This window comes from Cibotium barometz, chromosome 27 (genome assembly GCF_041138505.1).
Source record: "Cibotium barometz isolate CiBa-2024 chromosome 27, ASM4113850v1, whole genome shotgun sequence".
Classification (NCBI taxonomy): domain Eukaryota; kingdom Viridiplantae; phylum Streptophyta; class Polypodiopsida; order Cyatheales; family Cibotiaceae; genus Cibotium; species Cibotium barometz.
In genome coordinates this window covers 16329380-16338654 of record NC_141072.1, presented here as the reverse complement: position 1 = coordinate 16338654, position 9275 = coordinate 16329380, and the positions used below count along the sequence as shown (strand labels likewise).

The 9275-nt window shown below is 40.9% G+C and overlaps 1 pseudogene; it reads right to left on the bottom strand.

The window, feature by feature from the left end:
- Positions 1–4281: 4281 nt before the first annotated feature.
- LOC147623095 (uncharacterized) lies at positions 4282–7992 on the bottom strand (annotated as a pseudogene).
- Positions 7993–9275: the final 1283 nt, after the last annotated feature.

Here is a 9275-nt window from a genome sequence, read left to right as displayed (position 1 = left end):
GCTCAATAACATGATCAGTTATAGGAAGCGAGTAGTTGTCTCTGATGGTTGCAGCATTTTCTTTTTTAAGATTGACGCACACTCGCAATTGTCCATTCTTCTTTGGCACAACCACTATCGGTGATACCCATTCTGTGTGCTCTATCTCATAGATATATTCTGCATCCAACAGTTTGTCAATTTCCTTCTTAATCCTAGCAGCAAAAGTCTCATTGTATGTATAAGGCCTTTGTCTACTTGGTTTAGCGTCTTCCTTCATAGGAATTGTATGTTAACAAATTGCAGGGTCTACTTCCTTTAGGTCCTTGAATGACCAAGCAAATACATCTGTGTATTCTTTTAGCGTTCTTACAAGAAGTTCTTCTTCTTCAAGAGCAAGGTCCGTTGCTATATAAACTAGTCTCGGCTCTTCTCCTTCCTCAGCCAAATCTACCTTTTTAGCATTCTCTAGCCCTTCATAAGATTGTCCTGGGTTTTGGAGAGTTCTTACTGGTTGCTGCACAACAATTTTTCTCTCCTCTATGGTATACCTTTTGAAATGTGATGGAACACTTATCCCATCCTCTGTTTCTGAAGAGGACTCCATTTCTGTAGTCCAGACTTCCTTCAATGTTTGTTTCAATTCACTGAACTTGGCTTTCCTTTCCAGTTTTGTCATTTTTGGTTCAGTTTCTTTTGGTTCTATTTTGTTGTTTTTAAAGCAGACTTCTTCTCCGTTCTGTTTTTCTCAGAGTCATATCTTCCCGTGACCTTGTTCTTGACACAGTCATCCGCATTTACCAGCATAAGATAACTCTTTTTGTCAGCAATCCTAGGCATCAATTTTCTTTTATGACTCCTTGAGTGTCCTTGCTTTTGTTTGTTTTGTTTCATTTTGCAATTTGTCAATGTGTAAGAGGGTAGCTCCACCTCTCGACCCTCCCTTAATCTCATTATTACTATTTTTATGTTTTTTTCCTCTTCCTCGAACTCGTCAGAGGCATCATAATAGCCTTCATTGTCTTCCTTCTCATTTCCACTGAGGTCATGGATCGAAACTTCGTCTACTTGCTTGGCAAGTCTAATTGCAATAGCTTCTTGCTCTTCTAGCATTGAATCAGTTTCTTTTTCGGAAACAATACTTAGCATGTGGATTGGTACAATATCGTAACCCTCTTCATCACAGAAGATAGTAGGGGTCACATTATTGACACTTACATCTAAAGTGGCCAATATGTCATTCCATCCAAGAGGTTCTAACTCTAATTCAGGAAATGGTTCCGGAATATAGGCTTCATCACCTACATCCTGCACAATGCCTTGATTATCAGAAGATCCTTCTTGCGATGCTCCACACATCCACATCTCTTTTCGAGAGCTGAACCATGAAGCAAATGACGTGTGACTATGAGTGGTGTCTGACTCAAAATCTTCTACAGGAGTAGGTTGCTACGCACTAACACACTTTGTCAATACGCAGGGAAGCTACCCGGCTAGGGCATGGAAACTGCATAGGCTTGTCAAGCACTATGGAATCTACAGGACAGTGACAACTACAGCTTATGGAATTAAAAGCTCACTCACTCTTGATTACTCACTAATCGCTTTATTAGCCTAAAGCTAAACCTTGACACACTAAGGTCATTCCCTTGGCGGAACAGCATGAAATTGCATACATACAATCATCGAACTCTAGAGGTCACAATCATGCCTTCAATTTTAGTTTAGGAAGAGATTAGTGACTAATTACTTGATTAAATGACTAATCTCACACTAATCCAAAACTGAATTCTATGGATAGGAAACCGTGTAGAATCACGTAGAGATCATTCTCCAATAATCAGATGTCAAAACAGACTTAATTTGATTACCCAAAGCACTTAATTAAGTGAACTTTTCAAGTGCTAACACGGTGAACAAATTGACAGTTTAATACACCAAATTGTAGAGCAAGAACAATGCAATCTATTGACGATTGATAGAACAGCCAAATCACTTACATTGGTCGTGAATTTCGCATAAAATCAGGGAAAATAGAGCTCTTAGAATACACGTTGCTGTAGCTTATCTCTCTTCAAAAATTGGTCCTCTCCTTCTCACTTATTTTGGCCTTTATACTCACTTACAATTTGACCGGCCAAAATATTACAACATGGGCGCCTTGTAGGCTTCCTCTCATTCACAACTCACTGCCTAGGATAATTCTAATAAATTCTGCTTACAACATAGGACAGTAGTTTTACATCAAGATTTACAAAAATCTGTGGGGCTTTTTCAATTTTTTGCATAGTCCCGTTGCCGTCGCAACAATCCTCTCCCAATGCACCCTGAGCTTAGCACAAGGGTTGAACTAACCCTAAAGCGAGAAATGCTCCATGATGTAAAATTGGTTTCATTTGAAATGTGTTTCATTTGAAATGTGTTTCATTTGTTTTTTTACTATCTCTTTTTGGATTGTTCATTCTAAATGTAACTCCTCCATTTGTAGCAGCCATGGCGCCCCATGACCTCCCGGCAGTCGGGTGGGGTAGTGGAAGCAAAATCTTGTCGAAATGGGGTCTCAGGGGGCTCACAGGGGCTCAAAGGTGCATGGGCACAACAAAATATACCCAAAAAAAAAATTTAAAAAACTCATGCCAAATTGTTTTTTTAAAAAAACCTATTCCAGAAAAAAAAATTAAAAACCCGTGGCACATAGGGGTTTTTTTTTAAATGTATTTTGACATGTCCATGTGCCGTCGAGTCCACGTGAGCCACTTGAGACCTTGTTTTGGCAATATTTTGTCCCCATCACCCCACCCGACTATCGGGAGGTCGTGGGGAGCCGTTGCGGCTACAAATGGAGGAAATTAAACCACACCACAGTACATCACTTAAATTAAACAACTTGAAAAGTACAATATACAAATACAAAAAGACAATTAGACAACGAAGACAAATGACAAAAGTGGTTTCGTTGTTTGATAGTATATCAAAAGATTACAACTGTTAAGAGACTAGTTACAAAGAGAGACTAATTCATATAAAGGTAATTCTCATCCCTTAATCTTATGGCTGATTCCAAGTCAGTGTTTTTCAATGTGACCCTCTTGGATACATGAAGCGCCGTCTTGGAATAGAGAAACAATGATATCTTCTGTAGCGTCTTGTAAGGCCATTAGGGCATTGCGTTGTATCCTTGTGATTGAGTCACTGTATTCATCCATTATTTCTCTGAGAACTCTAGAGAAAGCGGCTTTTGGGATAATAGGCTTTGTGCTCTTTTGATATTTTTTGATCTTGTAAAGAGCAATTGTTCCCGGCCTCCATCTTTGCTTTTTTTGTGTTGTTGTTGGTGGTGATAGAGCTTCCCATCAGGCCCATTGAGGAGGATCATTTCTATATTTTTTCCTCCTCTCTTCTTGTAATCGCTGCTCCTCAAGGATTAAAATGTCTTTGTTTATTTTAGCACTTTTTTTGGACGTAGAGAGATTCCTCTAGGGTGTGAGCTCCCACCCGCATCTGTCTAGGCGGCTTGTGCCCTCTCTGCCACCACTACCTTCTTCTCCGCCTCTAATCTTGCTTGTAGATTAGTGAGGTGGGATCTTTGAGCCTCTGCTTTTGCCCACTCCTCTTGGTCTCTCTTCCTTTGTTCCTCCTCTGCCTCCTCTGAGCCTCTTTCTCTGCGTCTACTTTTCTGCACTTCCTCTCTCAGCTTGCCTTCTTTTCTTGGCCTCTCACGCTTTTGACTTAGGGTTGCGAGGTATATTTCTTTTAACGCTTTGCTTTGGGCGCTGGCCAGACTTGCTTGGAGAAGAGGGCCTCTATTTTCTTCTTCAGAGGTCCTTGTTTCCTTCTCTGCTCTTGTTTTTGCATGTAGAGCTAATAGGACAGGTGGATCAGGCAAAGTCGTGCGGATAGCTACATGAATATGTTGAAGATCACCAAATATGTGATGCATTGTTGTTTGATCATTTGTACTCAATGCATGCGGAGGCTACTTGACTTCAAGGGTGGATTGTGGAGGTTGGGTCTCCGCTAGGGGAGATTGCGTTTCCTCACTCATAATGGTCATGCCAGATAGAATAGGCAAGGAATTTGTTGCAATAGACTTTGCATGTTGTGGATTTGCAACAGTTTGGGTGGTGGTGGTGCCTATGGTACATGTAGTGGTCTCGGGCTGCGAGTCATCCATGCCATGCAAGAGAGGAGAGCTTGCTTGTGTGCACTAGAGAGGATCTTTTAAACCGCGAGAATGAGAAATGAACTTCAAGTTGTGACTTTTTATGTTTATAGTGCTTTGTAGGTGGTTATGTCACACACCTAACTAAAACTCATTGGGACTTTGGGAATCATAATAGTTGAAAGCAAATGTCTGGCTTTACTACCACCTATACATATCTTATTGGGTCAATCATGTGTACTGCCTGAGGCCTTCTTATCCTTTGTTAGCTCAACTACACCGCCATGGAGATCGACACTTGATAGAATGGCCTCAAGTTCTTTTATACATTGTTCCCTTCTTTCTGTAGGCTCCATATTCCAAGCATAATTAATGTGGAGCATTAGTAACTTGTCAAGAGTTCTTAAACGTGAGTGAAGGGTGCACACATACACATTTACTGGTGGAATGTGTAGAATAGGATCCCAATTTGGTTCTTTTGTGTCTCGACTAGGGGGTACATTTTGGTCACAACTAAGGATACCTTGAAACCATTGCATTGCTTTACTCACACTGTTTGGGTAGCGGGGACACCTTTTGTAGGGTTTGTTGCACCTTTGCCACCCTTTCCCTTTCCACCCTTTGACTTGTTGGCATTGGCACCCTCGCGTTTAGTGGTCATTTAATACTTTACTATGGTAGCAATAAATGCATGGAAACAGAGTCATAGCTCCTTGCTTGCAACCTAGCATACACTTCAGAGTTTTCGAGTCTCCTACCAAGTGCCATTCAACTTGGAAAGTACCCAAACCTGAAACCTTAAAATTTTTGTCCTTCTTGTTATTGTCGAACAACATCAACAATTGGAGTGTGATTGAAATACCGCTTGAGGAACTAATGTGTTTCATGTGGGAGATGAAAAGCTACCAGCCACCAAATGTTCTTCTCCAATTGAAACCCAAAACATGTGTTACCCTTCTTGTTGGCATTTAGCTCAACATCCAATCCCACCAAGGCCCTATTCATCAAAGTAATGCTTACCCTTTCGAAACATTGATCTTTCACAACCTAAAACTCGTCAAGCTTCATAACAAAGATGACTTTACCGTCACATTCCTCCTGTATTAACCCATAAAACCTGATCATTGACTTCTAAAGCTTCATTAAGGCAACATACACATTGTTGAACTCGTTGTAGTGGCAGAATTTGCTATCTTCCATGGGCATAAGATCATCCACACATTGAAAGCCACCTAATAAGTTGGCAACATCATTATTGGCACATTTCTTTGCCAGACTCACACTATAGGGTGTTGGTAGCAATCTAAATAATCCCTTTTTCCTGTATCCTAACATTATGACTCTATACAAAGCTTTGTATGCTTTGAAACTTATACCCGCATTGTCACATACCTCCATCATTTTCTAGGGCAACACAATGTTCTTCAATTCAGAGAAATACTTGTGGTGCAAAACTTTGGCAATGCTAGCATTGGATGGGTCATCCAATAGCTTCACAAGTTCCTTTGGCTTGACGATGTGCTGCACTAGTGTATATCCTGCTGCTTGAATATTGGAATTGATTCCCATTATCATGCCTGCCAATTGCCAATAGGAGATAATAAAGTTTATCAGTTGCAAATATTATATAAAACATGTTGTAAGCATACACCATTAAGTATACCTGGTTTGCCGGATACGTTTCTTTCATGCACCACCCTTTGAAGACAGCAATGACACCACTTGTCTCTTGCATTTGTGGACGTGGAAGCTAAGGGGAATGTGTGTGAGATGATCAATTCGACGATGCATATTACATGTAGTGTACTGAAGTTGAAAGTAGTTGTCCCCAACCATTGCTCTTGCTCCTGCTTCTACTACCTTATTTTTTGTGTGAGCTTCTCCACTTCTTCATTGAGCTTCTTGCACTTCTCCTTGGCTTTGTCTTGGACTTTTTAAATGTCTTTGGCATACTTCTCTTGTAGAGAAGAGTATGCAGCAAAGAGTTGTCTTCTTGCTTCCATTTCATTTAAGAACAAAGAGTGCAATCTCTTGTAGTAACCAAGTAGGCCTTTGAACCCATTACCTATAAAACATAGAAGCTAAGTGACATTGCAAAATGGTGGTGATGCATTTGTGAGAGGATCGCTCAGGTAAATATGACCTACAGCCCATAAATTGATTGGCTTTGCACCTAATGCTCTGAAGTGATCTACAGCATTGGGATTGCATGTGCCAACTAACACGATTGCATACTTTTGCTCTAAATTAGCATTAAGATGATACCATTTTGGCCTGTTAGTAATGTCCTAAAATGGAAGTGGATTGAATGCCATTTAGATGGAGCTTGATCAAGGTAATTAGAGAGAAAAGGTGTAATGGAGTTTCACAATGTAGCAACTACACCTAAAGAATGTTGGCTATGGAGGGAAGAACCGTGGAATACTCAAAGATAGGAGATTTGGATGATATTGTGGAGGGAAAGAAGGGAGGGAATGCTAAGTAGACTACTTTGAATTCAAATGGCAGGTCATGGTTGTACTAGAGAGAGAAATACTACTGCACATAGGCAAAGTAGAGACTCCCATTGCTCTAAGCTTGAGGTGGGAGATGGAGAAGCAACAAAGAGAGTGGGGGAAGAGATAGTGACAATAAAGGAAGAGAGAGTGGGAGAGAGTGCAAAGATCTGCAACCTTAAGAGATCTCTATGTTTTGTCACAGATCTAGGCAATAGAATGTACCTTTCAATGATTGGAAGAGAGAAGTGACTTTGATATGAGAGAGAGAGAGAGAGAGAGAGAGAGAGAGAGAGAGTGTGTGTGTTTGCTCACATTTTAGAGAGAGAGTACAGAGAGAGAATGTGCAAAATCTACTTTTCTGAAGTATTAAGGGTTGAAAAGTGCTTCTTTTAATAACCTCCAAGTGAGAGAGAGTGGTTTTAGTTCAAGAGAGAGAAGAGAGAGGTGGAAAAAAGATAATTTAAAATTTGCCTCTCTTTTTGGTAAAATTACCTATTTTAAAAGCCAAAATATAGAAAAGACTTTTTTTTAAAGCCTTTTTTCCCAACTCTTCTAGGCTTGGTCAAAGCTAGCTTAAGCTTTAAACATTTTCTTAAATTGCTAAATAAAGAGGCCCTCCAAGATCCCATTCCCTTCCTAATGGTAGTTTCTAGTGTTCAAGAAGCTTGTAGTACCTCTTGAAGACCCTGCTTTTTTGTTCAGATGAAGCCTAGTTGCATAGTTTCTATTGTTATCGGAGCACTTGGAGCCTTCCCAACCCATATGACAAGTAGATTGCCTTTTTCTTATGTACTGGATCGGCTTTTCTTGTGTGGCACTTGGTTCCTCCACTTGTGTGGGCACTGTGGCTCTTTGTACTTTTTTTCCCACTTGTTTTGGATGTTCTGCTTTAGCATCCGCTTCTTGTCGTGGTTCTCCCTCTTGAGCGGTTTCCTTGGCTTGTTTTTGCTCTTGCACTGCTCTTTCACTCCTTTCTTCTTGTACAGCAGAAGGGATTTTCTCTTCCATAGCTATAACTTCTACCTGTGTGGGCCTTTCTTGTGTTAGCTCTACCTGAGTTGGTTCTCCGTGTGTGAACATTGATGGTGTATCTTCTTTCTCAACAGCCTCCATTGGAGTGGATTCTTTTTCAACACCCTCGCTCGTGGTTGCCACTTCTACTGGAAATTCTTGCATAATTATTTCTTCAGGTTCAGGTGTGATTGTTGATTCTGGGGCAGCTACTTCTTCTTGGACATGGCCTGGAGAAGAGGGTGGTAGTGATGGAGAGAATGGTGGAGTCTTGATCCATTCATCAGCTTGTCTAATTTGTTCAGAGCTTGTGGGACTCACGAACTTGGCAGGAGTGGTCATCGCAGGTATGGATGTGACTTCAATGGCTCTGCTACCACTTTAGGGATTAATGTCAGCTCTTCTCTGATTTCTTCAGTTGCTCTTTGCTTTTTTGGAGGGCGGTGTTCTAGTTTTTTGGACGGCTTTGACTCCTCTTCTTCATAGGTGAAGCACTTTCTATTAGCTGTTTGTTTTGCTCTCTTATGCCCCTTCTTCAGCATTTTGGCAATGATATCTTTGCTAGTCTTTTCCAACTTGGATTGCTCTCTTATCTTGGTCAATCATTCTACTCAAGCCTTTTGGTGGTGAGGATCCTCTTTGAATTTTATCCTTTGTTTGGGATCTACCAGCCACGTTTTTCCTTTTGTGTAAGTGGGCTCCTCTGCAGCTTCTTTTCATTTGTATTGTGTTATCTTCAAGACTTTGTACAAACTTTCTTATATTCTTTTGTATTGTTCTAAGTGCGGTGGCACACTCTCTTCTTGTTCAGCCTCTGCGATGGTCATTGCCGTCTCCTTGCCTTTTGCACTTGAGATCTTTAAACCTCCCTTGAATAGGGCTGTTGGTCTCTTTTCTCAGGGAGGGATGATAATTGATTCAGGCCTTTGTGAAGCTGGCCCTGCTTCTTCTATGGCATCATCCATGGATAGTGGGAGGTGAAACGTCGATCATCCCCATGGCTTGATATGCAATTTTTGTTAGCATTAATGCAGCACCTAAGTGAGGGTCGATTTTCAGCCATTTTGACTTTTTATGGTTGATCAATTTGGTCTTATGGAGCAGGTCACGGATTTTACAGAGGATGAAGAAGGAATGATCACCTTACAAGCTGTTGATGTATTGATTCCTTCTTATGCGCATGCCAAAGAAAGCTATGTGGAGAATTGGAAGATTATGGAGAGCTTACATAGGAGGATTCTTACTATATGCCCAGGATGCTACAGCAACAGAACAAAATGTATCATGAAAATGGGCTGTGCTATCTATTTCTAAGGGTCTTCCACAAACTTATGAAAGATGGAGGCGACCAAGTCGCAATGGAGAATGAAGATGTAAGCTTTCCTCTTTCTAAAGATGTCGATAATGAGCAGGTCTTTTCAAAAATCACGTAGTTGGGCATTCTAGGCGCTCCTACAAGCATCAACATGATGAAGCTACACGGCCCAACGATGATGATGATAATGATGAGTCAGGCAACCCGCCGCCTCGTGAAGAGCCCCCTACAAAGCATGCTGAATCAAGGCTACCACAAGGCTCAAGTAAAGATCAAGGCCTATTCACAGGGCAACCACATGAGGATAAAC